Here is a 26,579-nt window from a genome sequence, read left to right as displayed (position 1 = left end):
CCCCCATGAATCTTTGCACCACATTTACACGCTGATTATTAAGAGCACCACACTTACACACTGATTCTTATTAGTTTGTAGGCACTCTCTTAGCCCCCCCCGCGTTCTTATGGAAGATAGGCATTCGTTACGTTGAAGTGAAGAAGTGAAATTAAATTCCTAATCGCTTGTCCACGGTTGCGCAGGCTGTTTTTTCCCCCCTTCCCGAGTGCCGGTGCCTGCCTGTGCCCTGCCGTCCATCGTCTGTGAGCCCGCTGCGTTGACGCCATCGCTGCCCGTTAGCTCTACTCCCCCTTTCCCCAGAGACTGTTGCCGACCAAGGACCAGACACTGAACCGTCAACAACGGTCATGGACATACTGTGGTGCTCTCACCAATGACATAATTCACTTACTATATGTTCTGTTAAATGTTATGTTGTGTGGTCCGTCATCTTCACTGTTGTGCGATACCTGTTATTGTTGCGGTCCCTTTAAGTATTCCGATGACGTTTCATATTGCCGGCTTTTCTGTCATGCGCGGCGCCATGTTTTTAGTCAGTTACATTAAGTTATTAAACGCGACTCACAAAGTCTTAATGTGAGAAGTTGTGCGGCTCGTTTCTTCGCCTTAAGGCAACTTCCACAATACGGTATTTCTGAATCGAAGGACTGAACATTACTTTTTTCCCCTCAACGGACGATTTCTTCTTTTGATTTTGTTTCCTTTTTTTCCCTGAGCTCAGAGGACTTTTTGTTTTATTTTGGGGTTGTTGGATACAACACACTAGGTCAGGGTTTAAGCTAGTTTGTGTTCTTAAGATACACCTTGGTTTTTGATTGTGCTGTCCTGTCAGTTATTGAGTGTAAATGTTCCCCCTGGTGTTAACATTGGGTACTGCGTCTATCATTTATTATTTCCTGTTGTTTACAAAATCTACTTCCTGTTCTTTCGACCTGTTGCTATGCTTCTGCTGACCTTACTTGATTCAACAGAGTGGAACTATCAGTAAGTACACCTTTGTAAAAGTTGTTTAAGGACATAGTAATGTGGAAAGTAGTCTTGAAAACGCTAAAATGTAGTTCTTGTGAGATCGCTATTAAAGGTGTTAATATGCTAATCGACGATCGTTAGCAACGGTGCTTAGCTATATTGTCAAGCCTCTCACGGTAGGGACACATAGGAGGCGAAGCCAGGCGAAGCGAAGAGAGGCGAAATCCAACCGTCATCAGGTCGTCGCGGCGAATCAAATGGAATGGAACAGTTATGTTGCTAATTTGATTGGGCCGTGGCAGGCGAATTCGCTCCTCATTTGCATAACATTAAACTTTCTTTAATAATTTCGCTTCGCTTCGCTCCTGTTCGCTTGCTTTCGCTTGCCATCGCTTGCCTTCGCCTCTCTCATAGGAATTAATGGCAAAGTTCGCAAATTCGCGTGTATGTGTCCCTACCGTCAGCTCCTGTTAAGCTTTATTTTGCCTTAGTTTATGTCTTGCATTTCACGTATACATTTTTCTAGTTATTGTATTTTTAAACACTTGCTTGTTTACTTACATGTGTTTAGTCCTTATTGACAAAGATATTTCATGTTAAAGTTCGCCATTCACACTTGATTTACCTTACCTCATCTTGTGATAACCTAATAAGTGAAGACATACAGTGCCTACTTACTTGACTTAATTCCTGTGAAAGAAAATAGTCATCTCTTTTAACACCCTGTAACATAGATTTTAACATGTTGCATTCAATTTATTTGTGTAAGCCTAATTTTGTACCCTATATGTTTCATTCTGTTACAGTTTTGCAATGTAATTAAGACCTTAAGAAGATTTCAGTAAAGCTCTCAACTGGGATCCTGCCTTGAGTTTTGATTCTTGTTCGCTATCTGTCAAGCATGCAAGGAAAAATGCCAGGACAGAATATTGATATACACCTGGTATTTTGATATATTGTACATTTAATATATATTGATATTTTGATTGTTTGATCATTTATTTGGTTATGACACACTGATGACATACTGATATTGACACACAGACACTTGTGATAGCTCAACATCAAATACACATAACTCAGCGAACCTTTTGTGACGCCTGCCTGTGACCGCGTTCAGTAAATGTGAGAAATACATGTGTGCGTGAGTGCTGTAGACTGAATGAGTGAGCGTCTTGTGAAATGTATCGTGGTGAGAGCACGGCCTACTAGCCTCTACATCAGCAGCAACTCCTTGACTGCAAACTTAGTCAGTGGAATACATTTGCAGTTAACCATGTATTTTCTTTTATTTTGTTGGTGTTTGTGTGTTTGTTTATTTTAGTTCTTAGTCCTACACCTTCTGTTTGTGGTGCTCATCCACAGTGTGATTCACAATCAACATGCTGCATGTATTTTCCCTCATGAATGAGGCCATTGTACAGTTTGTAAACTGCATTTGTTGAACATTCCTCAGACTGGGTATTGTTAATAATGTTTGCTGACTGCATATTTGCACCTGCCCTGGGTTGGACATCTTAGTACCCAGACTTGTGTACATCAGTGTGTGTGTGGGCCTGTGCATGGTCATGAGCAAGCGAGTGAGTGAGTGTGTGTGGGGGGGTGGGTGTGTGATGGGGGAACATCCAACTGATTTTAATGTCTAAATGTGAATTGTCAATTAATATATTTTTGTTACGGAATCCACGTCTACTCTTTAAATGCAATAGAACTTGTGTGGGGATTAAACCTGTGGTTCTTGTGGAGTCCCTGGGCTGCAGTTCCTAATATTCTCCCAGGGTGGCGTAGTCTTGTTTTGAAGTAAGAAACTTTGACCATTTAAAATGTAAAACTGCTCCTGGCCTTGCCCCTCGGTTATACTTTCATTTGACATACCACAGCATTCACCTTTCACCACATTCATATGACACTGCTCAACATTCACTACACAACATTCACTACACTACCATCATCCAGTTGTTTTGCATTAGAATTAGTGACCTGTCGTGGACAGCATAGTTGAGGATATCTTACAGACTCACACTTTGGTCCATTATAGCTGATGGTTTGATATCACTTTAGCAACACTACATCTCCTTCACCCCACACATACACCTCATCTCTACATTACTACTACATATCTTGTTTTTTTTTTAACACTCCATAGTACTCCATTCGCTCCATACAACATTGAAAAGGTTTATTGAAGGTTGTACAAGACATCCAGGTTTTTACTATACATATTAGTATGAATTCCTAATACCCTCTCCGTCCAATAATAATACAGTCTTTTTTTTTTATTATAACCAAAATCTGTTGTCGTGGGTGGTAGAGGCATAAATATACTAACCAGTATTTTCTACTGCAGTCCTCCTGTGAACCTAGCGACCCGATACCCGAGTGATCCCTTATCTTAGATATTCTTCTTACAGCCCTTCTTATCTTACAGCCCAATAGACAGTTACACTGCGGAATGCACAGGAACAACATTACGTTTTTTTGTTGTGAGTGTGCATTTTTAATGTAATGTGTTTAATCATTTCATTTAATTATAATTAATTTACTTAGAATTATATAATAACAATCCACACACTTCAATTTTATAAATAATTGATAATTCAGTTTATTGAAAATAAATAAACACTACTCATCAAAAATGTTAAAGAAAAAATATTACATTATTATATATCTTATATTATATATTATTAAAAAAATGTGTTTAGAAAAACGTATATATTACATGGTATTTATTGTGGAGATTTTTTTAAAATAATAAATGAGCAACTGCTCCATTGTCATTTGACTTTTTCTCCTTTCCTCTCTCATTCGTTATCATCCTCTTCACAGTTGTGAAGTACACATGCAGCAACAATGTTCTTCACAATTATGTCCACACAACAATTTTGTAGATCACGGAGGCGCCTCCATTTGCACTTTAAGCGGCCAAACGCCTGCTCCACCACCACCCTCCCTCTGCAAATAATGCCATTTTGGCGCAGGTCACCCTCCCCCAATGCCCCATTATCCCTTTTAGGTGTGACAATGAAGGGGAATGTGTTGCCATAGTACGCACCGTCCCCAAGGAGTGTGTACTCTCCGAGCTTCTGTGCATAAGCGGCAAAAATGGCGAAAGCATCATGCACTCTATCAGGTGGCCCGGCAAAAATGTCCAAGAATCTTCCCTGATCATCGACAATTCCCTGTAAAAGCACAGAGTAGTACTGTTTTCTGTTTAAGTAATGGCGAAAGTTTCAGCATTCGCGCATCATGCACTCTATCAGGTGGCCCGGCAAAAATGTCCAAGAACCTTCCCTGATCATCGACAATTCCCTGTAAAAGTGAGTCCAATGAGTTGGCTCTACTCTCACCATGGAAACTGACAAATAATTCGAAACCCCCCCCCCCCCAAAAAAAAAAAACTGGCTTTAAGACCGTGTGATGGTTTGGAAAGTCAGCATTTTTTTTTACCTTTTCACTTTGAATAACTCATTTTCCTGCTGTAGCCGATGAACATCTAGTCTAGTGTTTCTCAACTGGTGGGTCGCGACCCAAAAGTGGGTCGCGGAGGGGTCATGGGTGGGTTGCGGGGCCTTGGTGTCAAAAAAAATGAAATTCACAATTTACAACAATTCAACAATTTACAACTTTTATTTTGATAGGCTAGTGAACTCAGTGTCATCTGTCGTCATAGATACAATCTGAATGTTTATGCAAGATAGATAGCGAGCGTGCAACCAGTCATTCGAGTCTTGGTTACATTTTGAGAATTGAACGCTAAAAAAATTGGGTCGCGACCTAATGAGAGTGGAAAATGGTGGGTCCCAAGACTGTTCCAGTTGAGAACCACTGATCTAGTCTATAATCGTTTTAGCTAAAAAACAGGCCTGAGTCTTAATCTGGTGCGCCAGCTTTAATGTGTAAACAACAACAACAAGAAGCATGTGAACGCAACGCACTTGTAAATACCAGTTTAGCAACTAGATCAGGGGTGTCAAACTCATTTTGGTCCGGGGGCCGCATACAACCCATGTGGACCTCAAGCGGGCCGCATTAGGAACATCAGAGCAAAAAAAAACAAAAAACGTAAAGCAGAGGATTAGTGTTCAGTACTATCACGTTTTAAGTGTGTTGAATATGTAGAAAGCAATACAATACTGATAATCCTACGCAAAATGTCCTTGACTTCATTCATGAATTGCCAACCGTCAATGAATTAAATATGGGACAGTTCATTTTGGCAGGGGGTCTGGGGGTTTCCCCCATAAAAATTTGTATTTCTTATATGTAATTTCCTGCATTTTCACGCATTCTAACATCCCGTTTCCAGTTTGAGCTTAATAGGAACCAATACAAATCCAATTATATTTAATTATTATAATTATATTTAATTACAACCAATACCAATACAATACGAATATTAACATTTTATGTCTATATATGAGGTCTATAATATGTGAGCTTTATCAAATGCCTGTTACAGTACAAATTCACTCTTTATAATAGAAGTGTGATGTGCACTTTACTACATATATACAGTGTAACAGAGGGACCATTGGGTTAATGTCATGCAGGTCTCGATTTTGCCCCGAGGGCCGTAATTGCGCATTTCGGTTATTTCATTTCAAAATTTTTTTTTTTTTTTTTTACATTCGGGCCGGATAGAACCCTCTGGCGGGCTGTATGCGGCCCGCGGGCCGTATGTTTGACACCCCTGAACTAGATAATATCCACTTCGGAAGACCACATGAATGCACTAAGAGACAGAGAGAGACAGTGTTCCAGAGCTCATACAACTTTATACTAGCCTGCAAGTGGTATAAGCTCTGCAAAGGATTCAAACCAGAATCACTTTAGGATGATAGTCTCTTGAACAGATACATGTTAGTGTGCCACTCTATTCCGATAGGGTCACTTAGGGTCCATTAGGGTCAATTGTTTGTGATGTCATTATGGAGACGGTTCTAAAACCTCATCTGAGTATACAGACACTCATTTACAGTTGGATTATTGTTTGATTATTTATTTACACACGCCTCACATAGTATGGGACGCAGATGGACAGCAAAAGTCAGGGGTGCAGGTAAATCATCATACTGTAAGTACATGGACATCAACACAGCATTATTAAATCAGTAAGCATGTTTTATAGCTCAACTTCAACATGAAGACACACACCACACACATGGAGAGTGTGTGTGTGTGTCAGAGAGAGAGAGAATGAAAGAATGAATATGTTCCAGAGCTCCTACAACTTTATACTACCCTACAAGCTCTGCAAAGGATTCAAACCAGATTCACCTTAGGATGATAGTCACTTGAACAAATACATGTTAGTCTGCCACTCTATTCCAATTCGGTCTTTGCACATAATGTCATGACGCTCCCGCGTTTGATAAAGCGGGTGCCCGATTTCCGGTTTAGGGAACCATAGTGACAAGACGCCGGGAAATTTAACCAAAGAGGTTGGACATGAGTCTTAGAAAGGACGGCTTTCATCTCAGCAAGCAACAGAAGCAATATCACGAACACTGTTGTGTGCTGATGTGTTCGGCATCATTGACATAATGTCACGCGTTCCCAAGCGATTTAGACATAGGAAAGAAATGGCTAGTCAACATCCGTCGCAAAAAGTTTGTCCCCACACCCCACATGAGGGTCTGCAGCCTGCATTTCTTAAAGATGTCCTCTCAACGTCATTTCATTAATTTTGCTGTGTTCCCCATTGTTATTGAATGTGTTACGCGTTGGTCCCGTTTTAAAAAAACGTTCTGGTTGCTTTGTTTCAAGCCATTTTTGCAAGCTATCAAGGTGGCTTGTGGAGAACAAGAGGGTGTTCCGGGTTTCTCGTGGAAATGCGTCTCTGATTGGCTCACTCCTCCTGCTCTCATGGAAATGCGTCTCTGATTGGCTCAGTCCTCCTGTTCTCGGAGAGATTATAATGGGAAACAGAGTCGCCACTTCACCGGGTGGTACTGCACTATAGGGGCGCCAACGGAGGCGTGCAGGCTCCATTCAGGGCTGTGCTCTTTCGACAGCGACCCCTAGGCGAGCTGCTGTAGGCATGAGGCTTTTAGCTCTGTGTGTATCTGAGAGTAGCAACCAGCTGATAGCTAAGCTAAGCTAGGTTTCGGGCCACCAGACGTTGCTTGTTTTGCAGAAAAAAAACAAGCAGAAAAAAATGACTCAACATGTTTTTAGAAAAAAGCGTCAACATAAAACGTTGTGAGCAACGCCTTCTTTCGATCTGACGCAACACAGAAAGGCTTTTGTGATTCGCTCGTTTCTCTGCATTATTTATGTCAATTGGGAAACACCGGGAAACACAGCCAGGCGAGGTGATGCACCACTATGAGAGCCTTGGAAGTGAGTTTAACTTGGGGTGACCGTCCGATTTTCAAAAGGAGTGAGTAAAACTGTGTTTTATCGGAAGTTGGCCTTTAAAGGAGCAAACAATTCTGCCAAAAACGGAGTTAAGGAAGAGGCGACTACAGAGAGGAGCTCTCCCGGTACTGTTTCAGTGAAATAATAATACGATTCTGCCACTGAGGGTGAATGTTTGGGAGAAAGTGCAGGTAAACATGCCAGAGCCATCAGCTGACGAGCAAGCTATGGACTGCACACACACACCACCTGATGACCACGATTACCCTAAAGCACCAGAGGCTGCATTCGTGGATATGGCCCTCGACAGGATCAAAGAATTGTAAGAGAAAAACGAAGTCTTAGTAAAGCAATTCATGGAATTGAAGATAAGCCATACATTTGTCCTGGAAAGATTCATCCAATCCGAGGCCAGCATCCGACTCTATACAAGGTAAACAAATACCCCGTTCATTAGTTGACCAACCCAATGAGTTTGTGGTCAAATTGCAGCCTTTTTGTAAATTATCACCTTTCTGGTCTCCTTTTGTAGATTTCCCAATTATCGCCAGTTCATACTTTCTTGGGAAATGGTCGATCCAGCTGTGCATAAGATGGTTTGTGCATCCAGGGCCAAAGCTGCTGAGAGGAGAAATAAAGAGGTGACATCTGTCCGTCCTGCCCACATGGTATGCAATTGTGTTGTTGGTCTTATTATAGACAATTATTTAATAATTCAATCGCACTAAAATTGTAGCCCTATTCTTAAGGGATGCCCTAGCCTACTGATTTTTTTTTTGGCACACCTAACATGTTCAGATAACCAAATGTAAACATTAATGAATTACTTTTTCACACAGGCTTGTGCAGGGTTTATAACATTATTCTCTTAACAAACGAAATAATCACAGAGAAATAGCATTTCATGTTTGCTCATCCTTGTTTAATGTTTACATTTGTTTGTTGGTCTGAAAATGCATGCCAAATGTGCAAAAAGTAAAAAAAAATCTGCAAAACATACACATTGTCAATTATTAGTCACACCCAATACCATCTTGTGTGAATATGGTTTTTGTTTTCTTTAACAGACACTAGGGCCGGACCGATATGGTTTTTCAGGGCCGATAAAGATAACGATATTTATAAAAATGGGAGGCTGATAACCGATATGTGCAACTGATATATAGAAAAAATATTCATAATAAAATTTAATCAAATATAAATTCTGAGGCGCTGTGGCGCAGCACGCTAAGCCCCCCACATTTGGGCTTACATTGCCCACGGGGACCCCGGTTCGAGCCCTGCCCTGCCCCATCTCTATCTCCCAACCATTTCCTGTCTACTATCACACTGTCCTATAAAAATAAAGGCAAAAAAGCCCCCCCAAAAATACTTAAAAAAAATGAAAATAAAATTATTATTATATATTTATAATAGTAAATATTTATATATAATAATAAACTTCTTGTCAGATGTCAGAAAAAAATACAAAGTCAAAATAACATAGGCCCATATAGGCCTGTATATTTCTGTAAATATATTGCACTGGTAGCTTACTTCAAGTAAATAATGCAAACTGATGCATGTATAACCACCTCTAGAATTCAGTTTATTGTGGCTGTGCTGGGCTGCTACTTATCTGCCTCTGCCTACTGACTATAGTACTAGATAAGGGGAGTGATACTGATTTGCCTCTCACAAGACAAGCGAAATACTCGCTAGATTCGGCCAGATTGAGCCTGAAAAGTCGCTAAGTCGCTAGATCATTTTTTTTGTCGCCAGAGGTGGCCAAAAGTCGCTAAATTGGCAACACTGCGTGTGTGTGTGGGCTCATTATTTATACCCCACCTTTTACTGGTAGGATCTGGGAAAACTGGACCTTGGTGACTTTTACTACGATGTTTCTATGTCAAACCGTCAAAGGAAATGGCTTATTTGCATTTTCTGTCAATGTAGTGTAATTCTTTTTTTGTCCTCTTATATTTAGTTTTGAAAAAAGTGCAGCTGCTCCAGCTCTGCAGGGCTCTGCAGAGCCACCCAAACAGGACATGACACATCAGGAAACGGGACGCAAAAAGGACACATCCTTTTCCTCATCGTCGTCCTCCTCTGCTTCCGAGGAGGAGGTTCAGCACAAGGGAAAGGGGAAAGCCAAGGCCAAGCGTAAAGCAAAGCCTAAGAAGAAAGTGAAGAAGCCCAAGACGTCAACTTTCCGGAAAAGAGGTGAGACCAACCCCACTTTGAAGTATGCCAAAACTATGAGAATGTTTATCATTTTTGATAGTCAAAAGCTCTGAAAAGCAGCACAAACGTATTGAGGATAAACAATGACCAAGTTGTGTTATTTTCAGCTATTTGTAAAACAGGCAAACCGGAAAGGCACCGTAAATTAGGGATATTATATAATAAACCCCCCCTAGCCTAGTAAACCAGTGCCACCCGCTCGACGCCAACATCGGCTGCGAGTGGTCTAGCCTCGGATCAGTGAACATCTTAAACACTGTTCCCTGAGTCTGGGAAAACCAATCACAACGCAGAACTGTGTTTTGAATCAAAGCGGGCAGGGTTTTGAGGGAGTGGCGACAGATCTGTGCGACGCGGGAGAAAAACACAACAAGAAAGATGGCAGCGGCTATGGAACAGCCCTAGTTCGACTCAGCTTTGACATCAGTTTTGGAAGAATTACACTTGGGATTTTCGTGGAAACGTTAGCAGGAAGAGGCTCTACGCTCATTCATTTTTAAGGACGTTTTTGCCGTTTTACAGACAGGCTATGGCAAAAGTGTTATCTACCAATTAGTTCCACTGGTAGCAAAAAGGATGGGGCTCTGTGAAAACCCGATAGTTGTAAGAGTTTCGCCCTTGTTAGCCCTAATGGAGGACCAGGTGAAGTAGGCAAGCAATTTCGGACTCATTGCCATGCAACTGGGCGTCGATAACCCTGCGAATATCAGAAGCGGCCAGTGCCATTGCTGTTTGGCAGTCCGGAGGCATGGCTTTTACAGAAGAAGTGGCGAGACATGTTGGGAACCAACGTGTTTCAAGACAACGTCCTCAGAGTCGTGGTGGACGAGGTTCACCTCATTTACAAATGGTGATTTCACACTGAACACTCCGAGAGTATATTTTTACATTAAAAGGGGGATCTTCTCCATGGTCCGCCATTTTGAATTTCCAAAAATAGCCATTTTTAGCTGCAAAAATGACTGTGCTTGGGCCATACTAGAAAATATTAGTTTATTACTCAGTAAACTTTCATGAAAAAAATCAAAATTGGCAATAGGCAGCCCGGTTTCAATTCACAGCATGTCCCTTCAGGACAGTGTCCCTTTTGCAGTTTTTCTCGAGTGCTTGCACACAATTTCTGGTGCTTCGCACACAATTCTCGGGGCCAATTCCCAGCTCCCCTAACCAATGTCGCTGGGCACTGAATGCAGTTCCTTCTTTACACTCACATTTCAGTTTTAAGGCGCGCTCTTTTCGAGCCACTACACACAATTCTCTGGATTGCACACAATTTTCGTAAAGAAGGACCCTTGTTGTCGCATTGAACACACTGTCATTCAAAATACTGGGATCAACTGCCAGGCTGAGTTCACTTCCTCGTCGCGTGGGCAAAATCTCTTCATACCGGTTTGCAATCTGAGGTCGTCACCCCATGGGGACACACATTGCATGTCATATTGATGAAAGGTGGGTGGATGCAAGGAAAAAACACATTTGTTTAGTTTTTGAACTTCAGGATATGTTATACAGGACATCACTTTTATGTGGTTACCCAATATTTTACAATAAATTAGTGCAATTTTTTAAATGTCAGAAAAATTTGTAAAATATATACACATCTGTGTACTCCGAATCTAAAAACAACATTTCAGTATTTTACTACAGAAAAATACCCTCTTTAGTAAGTAGAACACTGAAGAAAATAAGTTTCTACTGTGTTTCAAGTTGGGTATGGAGTTTTGCCTTGTGCATATTGGTGTTCAATGGTTCACATAAGAGTGTATTGAAGTGACAGCTTGTGTATGTCATTTGAGAACGGAATGACCTTTTTAGAGGAGAGCAGTGTTGCCAGATGTGTCTGACCAAATCCCGCCCAAAAGGTTCTCAAAAACCGCCAAAATGCGCTAAATTCCGCCCAAATTCAACAAATTACATTGACTTCTATGGGCCCAAAATGGCTTAAAAAAAACCCACCAAATGGCCATTTTTTCCTGTTTTTGCCCGCCGACGCTCATCCCAAGTAGCCCAATTGGGCGGGCACCCGCCCAATCTGGCAACACTGGAGGAGAGTGCATTGTTTCAGACAAGACGTGCATTTTTCGGAGGTGGTGAGGAGTTTTGCCCGTTGTGTGTGGGGTTTGGAGATTCGTGTGTAGAGTTTTGAGAATTCGAGAACTGATTCCGAGAGATGTGTGTTAGCAGTCGAGAAAAACTGTAAATAATTTTTTGTTTAATATTTTAATGAAAGTGAACATTTGCTTGAATTTTTGGTGTACACTCTGTTATTTCAAGCTTATATTAAAATACTACACTGTTGGAAAAAAACAAAAACAAAAAAAACAAATGGTAATTGGCATGCTCTTAACCACGCCAAGGTGTGTGTAAAGTATATTCCTAATTCGACAGTCGCTCGGGCTTATGTCTCAGTTTTAATGTTGACTATCTGAAGACTATGGATGTTACGGAAGATTTTAGTTTAAATGGATGCAATTTCTCAGTGATTTTGAATGAATTGTCCCGTTGATGCGGAAATTACACTCTGCAGCTAGTTTAGACGAATTGAATTGCTTGGGGCTGAAAATCATACTGTTTTTCAACAGGGGAAAACGTGGCAAAGGGGAGAAGGCCTTCAGGGAGTGTTTTGGCGAGCTAGGACAACTTCGGTCCCTCGTCAAACAGGGTAACTATTGACATTGATTTTTTATATTTCACTTGTAAGTTCAAACACTGATGCATAGGCTACGTATCCCAAAGAGATAACGTGCCTGCCTTTACAAGTCAGTGTGTGACATTGGGGACAGACTCTGTATTTATGGGGAACATATTGAGACGTTTGTAAACACATAATAACCACATGAGGCTAGTGTTGCCAGATTGGGCTGTTTCCCGCCCAATTGGGCTGCTTTACTTAGGATGGCCTTGTGTGAGAAAAAATGGCATTTAGCAGAAAAACCCGCCCAATTTTTGCCATAGAAATCAATAGAATTGGGCGGGATTTTGTGCTTCCAGGTGGGTTTTGAGTAGCCTAGAACTCTAGACGCCCCTAGCGACCGCAAATTGAATTTGCTCCCGGGGGCAGTCTAGCAGACCCCGGTCGTTTTGCGAGGCTGAAAGCGTATCAGGTCTTTTCGTCGAATGAATTGGTGAGAGGGGACCATTCGAACAAAACGTTGGACCATTAGTATAAGGCTGGGGATCTTTAGTCGAGGATGGTCCGTCTACCGCAAAAGCCAACGAAAGGTCCTTAAAATTGAACTAAAGATCCTTAGGTTTCAACTAAAGGTCCCTTCAGTCTGCCTATATTAGAAATGTAAATCAGCTTTTTTAATGCTCATTTTAACGGGTTTTCTTCAGCCTGCCTATATTAGAAATGTAAATCAGCTTTTTTAATGCTCATTTTAAGGGTTTTGTTTATTTAAATATGTAAATCAGCTGTTAAGTTTTGTTTTTTGTTTATTTAAACATGTAAATCTATAAATAAAATGTACTTACTCATTTTAACTGGTAGGGCTATGTTGTTGTTTTTTTAACGTTTCCGTCGTTACATTTTTTGACAATTTACGTTTACGCCCTTACATTTTTTGACAAAATATCTAGACAATATTTGAGAAGCTTTTTTTTTCACGTCGTTACATTTTTTGACAATTTACGTTTACGCCCTTACATTTTTTGACAATTATCTAGACAATATTTGAGAAGCTTTTTTTTTCACTTTTACGCCGTTACTTTACTCCCATCTGCGGGCAGAGAGGCGGGACCAAGCACAGCCTGCTCGCTTTGAATCAAAGCAGGGCGGTTTAATGTGTCAAGAAGTAGGCTATTGACCCTTGTGCTCGCTTTGAATCAGAGCAGCGCGCGTCTAGGCTGTAGACTATAGTGCATCTAGAAGTAGGCTATTGACCATTGAGCACATTGTCATGCAGCGAGTTTTCTGACTTTCCGTTAACTTTTTAGATGCGAAGCACCAGCAACAAGAGAAAGCTGTCTCCCGACACTTTGATGTTTCTGATTCTGAATGACAACAAATAGTTCGCGCATGAGCCAGAAAACAATATAGGTCCTAACAGTGTTGAAAACATTACAGAACCCATGCACCTGTGTTAAGCCCATGGCTACAGTAGAGAGAGAGAGAGAGAGAGAGAGAGAGAGAGAGAGAGAGAGAGAGAGAAGTTAAATCGCTACGTTAACACTGCACAGGAGCGCGTTCTCTCTCCGCCGCGTAAAGGTCTTTGCATGAACAAATGCAATGGTAATTGAATAATAGTTTGCCAGTATTGCAGGGTGTATTAAACCCAGTGTACGTTGAGGTGCAAGGGAGAGCAAGGAAGAGAGCAGCATCTGTGATTAACCGCTTCGAAATGTGTGCGTAAAACCTGCTGTTAACCAGTGGGTTTTGTGAAGTTTGAAGTGTACCGCATTAAAAAAAAGCTTTGTTTGATGTCGTGTTTGTATTTTACTTTGACGTTGCCTATAGTCCTCAGTTTATGGGTATTTTCAGTTGACCCCCTACACGTTTTCTTTCTGTCATGTAGGGTATTGTAAATAAATCGACCGTATTTTTTTATCATTTTGATTTCGGACTTAATTTAGCCCTTCAATCACCCCTCTCCAATTGCAAACTTTACCCTGATAGAAGAGCATTCGCTACCCTGCACACTCGTTAAGCACTTATTGTCTGACTGATTTTGGCTGCTGCGAATAAGGTAGGTCTATCTTATAAAAAAAAGGGTCTGTCGTCGTTTTGGCTGAAGGTTGACACCACGAACCAGATGACAATTGCAGTCTTGCCGCGGGTCTTGAACAGTGCTCTCTCTTTCCGATTCAGATTGCTTCTTCTGAGAAGGCAACTGGCTACCGCAGGAGAGGGGAAAGGTGGCAATATTATCCACAAGCTTGTTGGATAAATTGTGTTTAGCCTATCACAGATGAGGTTCTGGAATATTTTGTAGTGCATGGAACATTGACAAGGAAAGGTAGCTATTATATCCTCGTGAATAGGTCTTCGACTTTTCAAAATGCATCCTCTCAACATTCAACATGTAAATGGGTTATTCTCCAACGCTATCCTGGCAGGAGAATCATTCGTTACAAATACTGCATACACACTCAGCAATTGTGTCTGTTGGTTTTTGCCCTCCAGGTCTTCATAAAAGCATCTACCACCGCTGTGATAATTTGACTACACACCGCTGAACAGTTAACAGTTTTTTAGGCTACTGTATTGACAATTGCAGTCATGCCGCTTGTCTTGAACTGTCTCTTCCCGTTCCATATCGTGACAGCCAGATGAGAAGCGCAAAGGTGGGGGCTATCCGCGATCGCGGAGGAAAGGTGTCAATATCCATAGCCTAACCCTTGAACTGTGGAGCAATTGCATATTGTTTAGGTTCTTGAATACTTGGAATTAGCATGGAATTAATTTTCCATTAATAAGGAAACGTGTAAGATTTATCCTCAATCCTACCCGATAATGTTTTGTCATAGGCCTAATGTTAATGCCCTCCCCAACACACATCCACAGTACAATATTGCGACACGCTTGGCACAATGATAGGCCTACTAAATGAGTTCAATGTTCTTGCAACACTTTTCCCAAGAAAAGTCGGTTTTCATTTCGAGATTCCAGAGCAAATCAGTTGGTACTGCGCTGCTCGCTTGCTGGACAATAAACGTTGAACTGAACCGTGTTGTGTGCGTGTGTGGCTATGTGTGTAGGCTACCATCGCATGTCCATGATCGTCCGTGCTCTTATCATGCAAATGACATGTCATGCAGTCAAGGCGTCCGTTTGATTTCAAAAGTGCTGGCCCGGACAATTACCATAAACCCGAGTAAGGTTTGAAAAGTGCTGGGTACAAGGCTACTTCCGATTTGAGGTTTCATGATAAATAGCCTAATACGCATTGGTGTATTGACGCATAATGTGGCCATATTAAAAATTAAAAGCCATCTGCGCTGTCTTGTTTATTTCTGATATCCTGCGCTGAAGTCATCTTTATCATACATATTATTAATGCAACGGTAACTGAGTGGTTAACCCATCATAACTACATGTAGCCTTGCATAATGGTGCACGTCAATTTGTTGTCATAACTTCGCTCTGTCCCTTTTGATTTCCTCAAGCAATTCATCCCTTTTGTCATTGTCCCTGTTGCAGAGACTGTTTCCTGCAGTGTTTCTCAACCTTTTTTTAGGCAAGACACCCTTTCAATTAATGAAAAATTAAGGCACCCCAAACCAACAAGCCGTAACATGGCATCGCATCCGATAATACACAAGCTTAGAAAAGTAACACATTTGGAGACGTCACACGACCTAGGTTCGAAGTTGCAGCTGACTGGGGCTACCTATATTTACTTTAGGCTATTGTGCGTAGATAGCAGATGAAATATTCCACTGACCAGCATTAACTTATCAATTTAGTCAAATATCTATTATATCATTCTACATAATTTATTTATCAGCCGTTTCCAGGGCACCCCTGAAGGGTTAAAGTATTCGCTAATGGGCATGAAGTCTTGTCATGCAAATGACCTGCCGTGTTCAGGGGAAGTCATCCACCCAAAGGCAACCCTTTCAACAAAGCCACGCAGAGTGGACAGTTGAATGCTGCTTGAAATAAGTCCATAATGAATAAAATATTACGCGCAACGTCTACAAGAGAAGTAATGGTTATTATTACCGTTGCGCGTAAAGATGAGGAAGAGATGGATGGATGCTGTCCTATGGAAGGGGCCGTCAAACAGTCTACACGACATCTTCATTAAAGTCGTTAAAAAAAAGTACTTGTCAACAAAATCATGCCCCCGGAAAAATAAATAAAGTGCTTGCATTGACACGCTGTTGTTTTAATTTCGCATTTCTTTCATGTCCACTTAGTATGCTTTATCCAATTAGCCATGGATGCAGGATCATTCACTGGACTGGACACTATTGTAAGAGGTGAAATAGACCACGATTCAGGAACGACAGACAACAGGAGTAAAGGTTATGGTAGTTTTATTTTTACAATTTCATAAAATACAATTAGGAGGGAAAAACCCCACAATATCCATGCAGCCAGCAGCGTCTGTAAACTGCTATCGTCTTTGAATAAATGAATCACAATCTGGAGACACTCGGACGATAGTAGCCTACAAAAGTTAAGTTAAGTTACACACTCAGTCACTGCTGCCGGACGTTGGCTCGTCGATTACTTAATTCAACTATAACACGCGCAATAGCCTACCCAAATGCAACTTACCTACAGTTCCCAAAGCGGCCGGCCGCACGCAATGGATACCTACTGCCTACGTCCCGGCACGACAGCTTGTAGACAGTTCAGCAGCCCCTGCCCCACCCCAGCGCTTAGCGCACAAGTCTACACTATTGTCCAAGTGTTGTTATTTCAAGAAAGCAAACTGTCACTGTCCGCCGGCCGCTGTCGTGACATCTTTCATTAACACTAGTATTGTTTTAACAAGTGAGGAGTCCGTTGATAGTTTCCTTAAGGGTGAAGTAGCCTGCTCTTTAGGCTAGCGTTGCCTCCTCCAGCCAACCATTCGGCGCACAGTGTTCAGACTGTAGCAGGATGATAGGCTAATGATGATGGTCAGGGCGCACATCAGTGCTTGGGTTGTCTATACTTTTATCTGGAATACTGTCGCCGATCAGATAGAAATGACCCTGTTATGAACCCGAGTTTAGTAGATATCGCAGTGAACGAGGCAGCCTGCAAACAGTTTGAAGCGCAATGTGGCTGTAACACGTTAGAAAGTAGCCAAACTCTGTTACTTGTTATGAGCGTAATGGTGGGGTGGCGTCCGGCCAATGTCATATCCTAAGCGTATCGCTCGGTGCGTAATTCCAAGAGCAGTATAATGAAAAGGAAGAAAAGGAAGATGATGGGCTAGACCCGAAATGTTTGTCCCCTGTCTGTCGGTTTTATTTACTTTTTTCGGCTTTGTTTACAGTTACAGTAGTTTTTGATTCTGCATTCAGCTCCAGTGTGCGACTCCTTTCTTTTTTATATTATGAGCGTTCCACGAACTATCTTTCTTTGTGCACGCTATAAAATGGCAATAAACCTGTTACTATAAACTACTGGTTAACTTTGTATGCTTTCTAATGTTGGTAAAGGCGGGATAAGCGGGATAATGTATTGTCCACACGTGACTACGGAAAATATATTTCCTTCCAAGCGGAATAACAGCACTCCGCCTTCGGCATCTGGGGTGTTATTCGCCCATAGGAAAATATTTTCTTATAGTCACGTGTGGACAATAAATTATCTCTTACCTTTACATTACTGTTGTAGGCCTACATTTTAAAACATTTCGTTGATATTGTAGCGGTGCAACCGACTGTAGTTTTAAGTTATGAGATGGGCGCCAGTAAGGCAGCAATAAGATTGCCGTTACCTTTCCAAAATGAATACAAATCAGTGATCAACACATTAGAAATAACTCAGATCATCACAACGAATATCTTTTCTTATTTTTAGTAGTGCATTTTTGCAAAATCCTTGTTTGCAGACTTGTGCGCTTGGTCTCAATTTGGAACAGCTCACATCAATGTCTGGCTTTAGCGATTCTTGCGAATGGTGATCTTCTCGGCACACTTCATGGTTCCCTCTCTCTTGCTCTCTCGGCTTGCTTCCTGACAGTCTCACCCGCCATTTGAAATTAACCCCATTTTATAGGCTGCACATGTAGTGCACAGGGGGTAACGCACAGGGGGTAACGCTCTCACTCCGGAGGAGGCAGAGGCAGTCCGTTACGATATAGTATATTTATAAAATAGGCTATAAAATAGGCCTAATGATAAAAAAGCAGCCTGAACTAAAATAAAAAAAAATAATAAAAAAAATAGAGACGCACGCACACACTTTCTACATGGTTCGATTTTTGTTTTCATTGCATTGTGGTGGTAGGCACACAAGTTTGATAAAATATAAAAAATAATAGGCTAATAAAATAGGCAGACTACACTAAACGTCTGCCCAGTTACACGAAAGGTCTGCATGGGTTGAACGTAACGTCCTTAATTCTTCTACGAAAGATCCGCAGGTACTGCACGAAACGCCCCATGCCTTCTACGAATGGTCCAACGTTTTGTTCGAATGGTCCCCTCTCAGCAATTCATTAGACGAATCGTCTCGAATTCGCTGAAAGTTATCCGATGACAGGGCCAATCAAATCGCGAGGGGGGCCGGGCTACCTGGTAAACAGGAAACTTTCTTCTAAGAAGAAGCATGGTGGCCTCCGTGCTACGTACAGCACGAAAGTCTTAAATTAATTTAAAAAGCCTGGATGATTATACATTTCGTGGCTGACATGGATTGATGTAATAATACACCATGAACTTGTCGGACACAAATAGATCACAACACATTACCATTTGATGTTTTAAACTAGCTCGGTAAGCTAATTTGAGCATTTTACAGAACCAGATAGTCACACGCTATTATCAGACCACTACTGTAGGTGTAGAATGAAATTGCTGCCCCAATTTCTAATAAGACACATGCCATTAAAACGAGACATTTGGGAGCTTTGAAAGTCTTTGAGTAGCTTACTAAATAGATGGGAATGACACCTAGTCTACCAAGCTAGTGGCTAGCCAACCTGTCGTCAAATACCACAGAGCTAGGTATCCAGCCTTGTATTATATGCCTGCCCCAAATTCTAATAAGATCCATGTCATTAAAAACGAGACATTTGGGAGCTTTGACAGTCTGTAAGTCGCTTACTAAATAGATGGGAATGACACCTAGTCTACCGAGCTAGCGGCTAGCCAACCTGTCATCAATTACACAGAGCTATACAGCCGTTTATTAGTTATGGGTATACAGCTAGCTAGCTAACACTGAACATGCCATGTTGACAACAATCATAAATATAACCATTTAACAAGCCCCAAATTGCTCAACATTTCGCTGGTTGATCAAGGAGGGTCATGTGGTTGAAAACGAGGCATTTTTGAACTGTATAAGTGAAAACACGATTAATTAGGAAACTTGTTTGTGGCTGTGGTCATCACACGCATTCACTGCTATGACGGCTCGAAGTTGCCGCTTCACCTACAAAGGGGTGTGTCGCGTGTACGTCCTGAAAGACAGCTGTGACGCTACACAGAAGTGTGTGGGGATTGGTTGTTCCACCATCCTATTGCGTGGCGTTGAGTGCTAAGGCATTTTGGTAGACAACCGTTTATCCCGCCCACGCTGCCGCCCAGCCCTCCTAGACCCTGGTACAGCTTTTCGCTGTATGGGTCTGGCTTGCTAGGCTAGGTTTTGAGCTTTTTTTGGGCTAGAAATCATCAGCCCCATCTGGTAGCACCAAGATGGATGATTTGCCAGCATCAGAATTCAATCTTATGTCATTCATAACTTTAATAAGAGCTGTTTCAGTGCTGTGGTAGGCACGGAAACCTGATTGAAACGTATCAAGGTAGCTATTAGACATTAGAAAGGCAGTTAATTGGTTAAAAACAATTATCTCTATTATTTTACCCATGAATGGTAGATTGGATATGGGCCTATAGTTGTTTAGTACCAGTGCATCCAGGTCTTAGAGTGGTTCAATACATATATTACTGGAAGGCAGTTTTTTGTCACCAAACTACTATGTCCATGTAATGCTTAGTTTTTTAGATGCGTCCCAGCATCTCTATAAGAGGGTCTGTCTGTCCGTCCGTCTGAAACGCATTCCTTCAATTGTCCGTCTGAAACGCATTCCTTCAATTGTTCCTTCCTGTGGCCACAAGGCGGCAGAGTTGGCATTTTGGACCGGAGCGAATGCGTGCAAGCCAAGCCACAAGGCGGCAGAGTTGGCATTTTGGACCGGAGCGAATGCGTTCAAGCCAAAACGTAGGCCATATGATATGTTACCAAACCGGCAAGACTGATTGCATTGTGAGATAACTGAGGGGGCAATTCAATTTTCGGCATTGTTTTGCGTTTGGACAATGGGAGGCAACTTTATTTTGGTTCGTCAGAGACTCGCGGAAATGACGATTTAGAAGTCGGCAGGCAGTTTTTGACACAGATGTCTGTGCTCGGATAGAGGGGCGTTTGCATTGCATAACGCTCCACGACATGGAACTGTCATTAGTTGACAGGCGACCCGCAGCGCATACAGCTCTTCCTCTAAACGGGGACCTGTAACATTTGGTTAGCTTTTCTCCTTTCATAACATTCACATCGAGGGCGTTTGCATTGCATAACGCTCCACGCCAGCCCGCAGCGCCTCTAAACGTGGACTTTTTTTCCTTTCATAACATTTCACATTTCCTCCGCTTTTGTCCAGTCCACAAAATCGGGTTCAGGCGTCTGTGTGTAGCCTACGAAAAAGGGAGGCTGCCTTTTAATATCCCCAGCGAGTTTACTTCTGCCTTTTCAGTGAGTAGCCTAGTCAGTGTGCGCTGCGCTCTGAAACATGGTGCTAGACAGCTGGGCCATTTGACATACGGTGTGTGTCGTAACTCGTAGGCTACAAAGGGAGGTTCTTTCGTTGGCGGGCTACCCCACAGGTGCTTTCCGTTGCGCTCAGAGAGAGCACGGGAGAGAATGCGTCTTTCGTAATTGCTTTGCAGTCGTGTGAATTTGGTTAACTCTGGCACGGAAGCTCACTGCTTTGTGCCTTGACGGTGAAGCTGGTATTGAAAAATAAGCGCATAATTCACCTGAAGGGTGAACCCATAAGCGCATGATTGACCCAAACGGTTTTATTTATTTATTATTTGTCGATGTTTACATTCTTTCCCACATGCGCTGAAATGGCGTGATACTAAAGGTTGATACTAATAAATGTCTAGTAATTTGTAATGTAGCCTACTTGATCTATGTGACATTTGAAATCATATGGTTCTTTTCCAAATCCAAGAATGATAAGCTTATTATAGCCTAAACTGCAAAAAATAAAGCCATGTCTCGCCATTTTGCTGCCTGCCATATTATTTGCAGTTTCCATGGGCAATATGACCAATAAACAAAAAGTACATCCTCAGGGGGCGTTGACAGGTTAGGAGGAAGCCAGGGGGGCGTTTGGGGGAAAAAATGGCATAGTTGGAACTGGCATAGAGGGACGCATCTGTTGTCCGCCTGTCGGCCTTGTTTAGCCAAAAGTTGTCTCCTTACTTACTGTCATCCAACGAAATATCATAACCGACATTACCTCGGTTTGACTAAGTAATACAAACGTTTTGAGATTGGCGTTCTAGGTTATTTTCCATGCAAAGTGTTCCCTGATAGAGCCCAGCACAACATAGTCACAGATCCTTCTAATAGGTCTATTTCAACTGTGCTACCGGCGCGCTTATCCAGCCAGCACTACACACACATATTATAATTCCTTGTCATAAGCTCAGAAACGTCATGCCATATCGTTTCATACTTAAAGAATGTGACTTGTTTATTTCCAATCTCTGTCCATTGTCATCTTTAGACCAGAGATGTCGCCCGTCAGTACAGCCCGACTCAAAGGGACGTTTTCATCCAGACCTCAAGGAGCTCCGTTTCAAAAACAACCAGTGCCCGCAGTAAAGGTATAATTGCATGAATAACAATATTTCGTTCTATCCTAAATGCAGAGTTGGGCAGTAATGCATTACAAAAGTAAGTTAATTAAAGGACCAGTTCAGTCAATTTCAACATGTAGCTGTAATGCCCACTAGGGCTGTAACGGTTACCGGTTTTCACGGTAACCGCGCTTAAATATGATGACGGTGAAGATAACCGTCTGAATTTTAAAATACGGTGTTATCTCGGTGGGTTACCTTACCGCACACCGTTACACCGGGATATCTTTCATCCCTGACACTCCTACATAGTTTGACGGTGACGAGACGTGAGTGACAATATCTGCATTTCCATAACTCCGTTATAACCGTACAGAATGTTAACAGTGGAATCCGCTTATAGTGGTCACGTTTGTCCGAGGAGCCAATTTGAACACTGTAAGCGGTTGATTACTAAAACCGAATTTGTATTATTTCACCTCTTTTTTGTCTCTACCTGTCTGCCAAAAATGAGCGCTGAGAAAGACGAGGCTTATATGCATTTCGAAGCATAGACCACGCACGGGTCATCATCTCTTATGATGTCAAATAAGCTTGTAAAGTTCCCATTCGACAAACGTCTTCTGGCGAGTTTCTGCACAGTGTGATTCAGGTTGCATGCAAAACGCGGCTAGACTGGGCACTTGAAATTGCTACACCGATAAATAACACACTGTTGCATAGCCTGCTGTACAGTAGTAGCCTAGCCTACAACGTGTTTTTTTGACACAGTTTTAAAAAGCCACTCTATGAACTGCTTGGAATTGGGAAAGTCGCGCTGGGCTTGCTGGCATAGGAGAGATGAGAAGGGCGAGGGGGAGTGGGAGGGACTCGTGGGGAGACGCAGCCTGGAGCAGTTTAAACACAAGGTAGCCTCCTGGGGAATGCCAAGCTTCGCCGAAACATCTCGTTGGCTCGTTTTTGGTAATTTTTCATACGTGTCGAAGAGCCTATGTTTTTCATTCCCAGAATATGAGAGCCATGATTCACGTGCTTGCTGCCCGGTGTCAACTCGTTAGGCTACGTTGGCTAGCGAGACAGAGGCATGTGTGCACAGCCTCATCACTAGAGAGGTTCTGTGTAAACAGGTTGCGTTGCGTCCCCACTCACTAGTCGAGCCATGCCTGCAGTTCACTGCGGTGCTGTCGGGAGAGCACAACCCATTCACTGTATGGAGTTTGCACAGTCCGCATATCTGAAGTTACCGTGACCATCTGTTTTCTTATTTCGGGGAAAAACACATATCTAGTATCTGTACCGGTACATGGCGCATGGCCATATGTGTTTACTAACTGTAAAGGGGTCACGTGAAAAGGCGTTGGTCATATGGAGGTAGTCCATTCGAAAATGCAAAAGCACCAGGGGAGGGAAAAATCTGCGATCGTAACACAGTAAACTGGTTTAGTTATAGCCGGGTTGCACATGTGGTTGAAATACAGTGAAAAAACTACATATGCTCTAACCCCATGGATGCTAGAGGAGCATTTTGACACCATGCATGCTAGGATTTATCCACGTTTTCGATGTCTACTCATAGAAAGGTATGGAGACGCCGTGAAAGTGGGGGCTTGGGGTGAAATTTGAAACGTGACATTTTGTAATAAATTAACAACAATAACGCACAAACAATATGTTCAAATATCTGTAAAGTAGTGCTAAAACATTCTTCAGGGTCTAAGCTTTCAAATACTGTTCCTGTGTTTATTAGGCTACACGAGGATTAGGCTATAAACGATTGCACAATGTAAGGTTTTTGTTCGAGGTTTGCGGTACCATGTCGCCTTTAGTGTCGGCATTAAAAAAAAAAAAAAAAAACCGCGATAATACCGTAAACCGTGGTAATTTTGGCCACAATAACCGTGAGCCTAAAATTTCACACCGTGACAGCCCTAATGCCCACACACTACTCTGGACTTGTCAGTACCTGAGGTTTTTTTCTCTCTCTCTCTTCTTCAGCCTTTTCCGAAATCTTGGTCATTGTAATGGGGGCAGTGCTTTGTTTACATTAAAAAAAAATATTCTCAAAAACATCCAAAAGGTTACAAAACATCAGCAGACAACTAGCAAACAGCGGTACCTCTTGGGAAAATATTTGGAATATGCCTATGTAGAAGAAAAAAAAAAAGTAAACAAACACTGTTCCCATTAGAATAGCTCATATCTCGGAAAGGGCTCAGCTGAAAAATGTGGCATCACCGGACCTGTCAAGTCAAGGGTAGCGTGAGCAATACAACAGCATATTGAAATTGACTGAACTGGTCCTTTAATTACTGTAATGCATTACTTGTTGCTGTAATGCTGTAATATAAGGCATTATGGCAAAAATCTGTAGTTACAATGCTAAATAAATAACTTAAGTTACAATGCATTACAATGACCTGGATTTTAGTGGTATTCAATGTGGTGCGTCAGAAAGAAGCTATTCCTGAACCTGGATGGAAGGTGAAAAAGTCATGACTCATAGCGCTTGATTTACACTTAACTAAATTACCAGATCCATATTTAGTCCTACAGTAACTTACACTACACTGCCTAAATGTGCATATTATAACAGTGGTGGTCTATTACTTCAGGTATCTCGTGCCATCCAGCTGGCCACTCAGTGGCTGTGGGCTGCTCAATGGCCGACTTCCCTGAGCTGCTGCTGACCTCAACACCAATCAAAGGCAAAAGAAAAAGAGTGCAGTTGGAGGAGCTGAGCACGGCTCCATTGAGCCAACTGATCCAATGGATTCCACCTATCAGCCCAGCATCACTGAAATTTCACAGGACAATGTGAGGTAGAGTGTGTGTGTGTCTGTCACCTGTATCCAGCACAACTTATTCATTCACAAAAACTGTGTTCATGTGACCTCCAATTAGGAAGTACCCGTTTGCCCTAAGATTGGCCTTGTATTGATATTTTTATTACTGCAGTATATGTATTACGACATTTAGGAATTATGCCATCCATGTTACTGTGCTTCATCTACCCTTTTTTGCTATCTCCAGTGCTCCTCCACTGTATGAAAGCAGGAAGTACATGGTGTTTGAAGAGAACCTCTTGCAGCTGCTGAGGAACTGCCCAACCTGCATGCGACCATGCCAAATTGACACCTTTGAAATTGGCACTTTATTATCGGTCAAACAGGTATGTATTGTATGTATGTATGCACAAAAAGGGAAGTCTTAATCTTTGTTAGCACATACATAGATATTTTTTTCTGTTTTAACACAGACATGCAGCAACTGTGTCGTAACCAACAAGTGGCAAAGCCAGCCTTTTATTAGAGACATACCAGTGGGAAGTCTGCTTTAATGGGGCTTCGTTCCTTCAGATTCACAAGGTTTCTTCTGTGTTCTTTTTTTTCTTCTTCTTCTATATTCTCATTGTATGTGCTTAGCAAAGTTCAAATAACAAGTCATTGTTATGTGTGGTGTTTCATTTGTTTTTGTAGGTACTGTCGTCACTACGAATGGCATCCATCTGTACCTGCACATTCAACCACCATCAAAGCTTCTTCCTACAACCAACCATTCTTTGGCAATGGAGGGCAGAGCAGCAGCAGATCATTCAGCTGGCCAAACAATGCCATAAACCAATCACATTAGGAGGCGACATGCGAGCTGATTCTCCCGGTTTGTCACTATTAATTAATTGAACTTGACACAGATTTTACAGTGATGAAAACATTCTTCCATCCTGCCATGCAAACCATCATTGTGTGTTTTGATCTCTATTCCCAGGACATTGCGGTAAGTACGGCTCATACACTACAATGGTTCTTGATTGCAACAAGGTTGTGGACATTCAATTAGTCCAGGTAAGCTGCTATCATATTATTGACATGTGTTATTAAATATTGTGTTATTAAAGTCATTGCAGTGAGTGCCCATTATAAATGTGATTATTTCAGAGTAATGAGGTCGGAAACAGACAGAGAATGGAGAGGGAGGGCTTTGAAAGAAGCCTTCATTTTCTTGAGTCGGAGGGGTTGGACATTGGAGCCATAGTGACTGATCGCCACCCATCGATTGGGAAGTTCATGAGGGAGCAAAGACCTTCCATCCAAGACATCAATTGTCAATCACATGCACAATGTGCACCAGCACAACAATGAGTTGTACCCCAAATGCCCCCACCCACCTCTTGAAAGAGAATGGCTGCAGCCACGTAAGCATACATGTCCAACTACAACTTTAAAAAACAACAAAAAACTTTTGACCCATTTTGTCATTACTTCGATGTAATTTCTCAAAACATGTAATGCACAACAACCTGGTCAAATATATTTTGTAATTTACATGATAATATTCATCCATTTACTGAATTATATTTGCTTGTTGTTATACTTGACAGATACTAAAGCATCTGAGAGACTGTGTGACATCCTGCAGTCACCTCGTCTCCTTAAAGACATAGGCTGAATTCGAAACGGGAGGCAGTGACTCGATGACTCTCCTCCTACATAAACAGGTCACTGATCAGTTAGCTGATGAGGCAGCCGTTACGAACGGCACTAACG

At 41.9% G+C, this 26,579-nt stretch overlaps 2 long non-coding RNA genes across 2 annotated transcripts; both read left to right on the top strand.

Moving 5' to 3' along the window:
* The first annotated feature begins 24,776 nt into the window (after positions 1 to 24,776).
* Positions 24,777 to 25,361, top strand: LOC134436848 (uncharacterized). The gene is made up of 3 exons (XR_010032270.1): positions 24,777 to 24,854; positions 25,066 to 25,204; positions 25,292 to 25,361. It is a non-coding gene; the product is annotated as an uncharacterized LOC134436848 (long non-coding RNA).
* On the top strand, positions 25,361 to 26,476 carry LOC134436847 (uncharacterized). Its single transcript, XR_010032269.1, has 5 exons — positions 25,361 to 25,400; positions 25,512 to 25,692; positions 25,801 to 25,877; positions 25,971 to 26,227; positions 26,414 to 26,476. It is a non-coding gene; the product is annotated as an uncharacterized LOC134436847 (long non-coding RNA).
* Positions 26,477 to 26,579: the final 103 nt, after the last annotated feature.

The sequence above is a fragment of the Engraulis encrasicolus genome, chromosome 20 (assembly GCF_034702125.1).
Source record: "Engraulis encrasicolus isolate BLACKSEA-1 chromosome 20, IST_EnEncr_1.0, whole genome shotgun sequence".
NCBI classification, from domain to species: domain Eukaryota; kingdom Metazoa; phylum Chordata; class Actinopteri; order Clupeiformes; family Engraulidae; genus Engraulis; species Engraulis encrasicolus.
The sequence above is the reverse complement of the archived record's forward strand: the minus strand, read 5'-3'. Positions and strand labels throughout refer to the sequence as shown.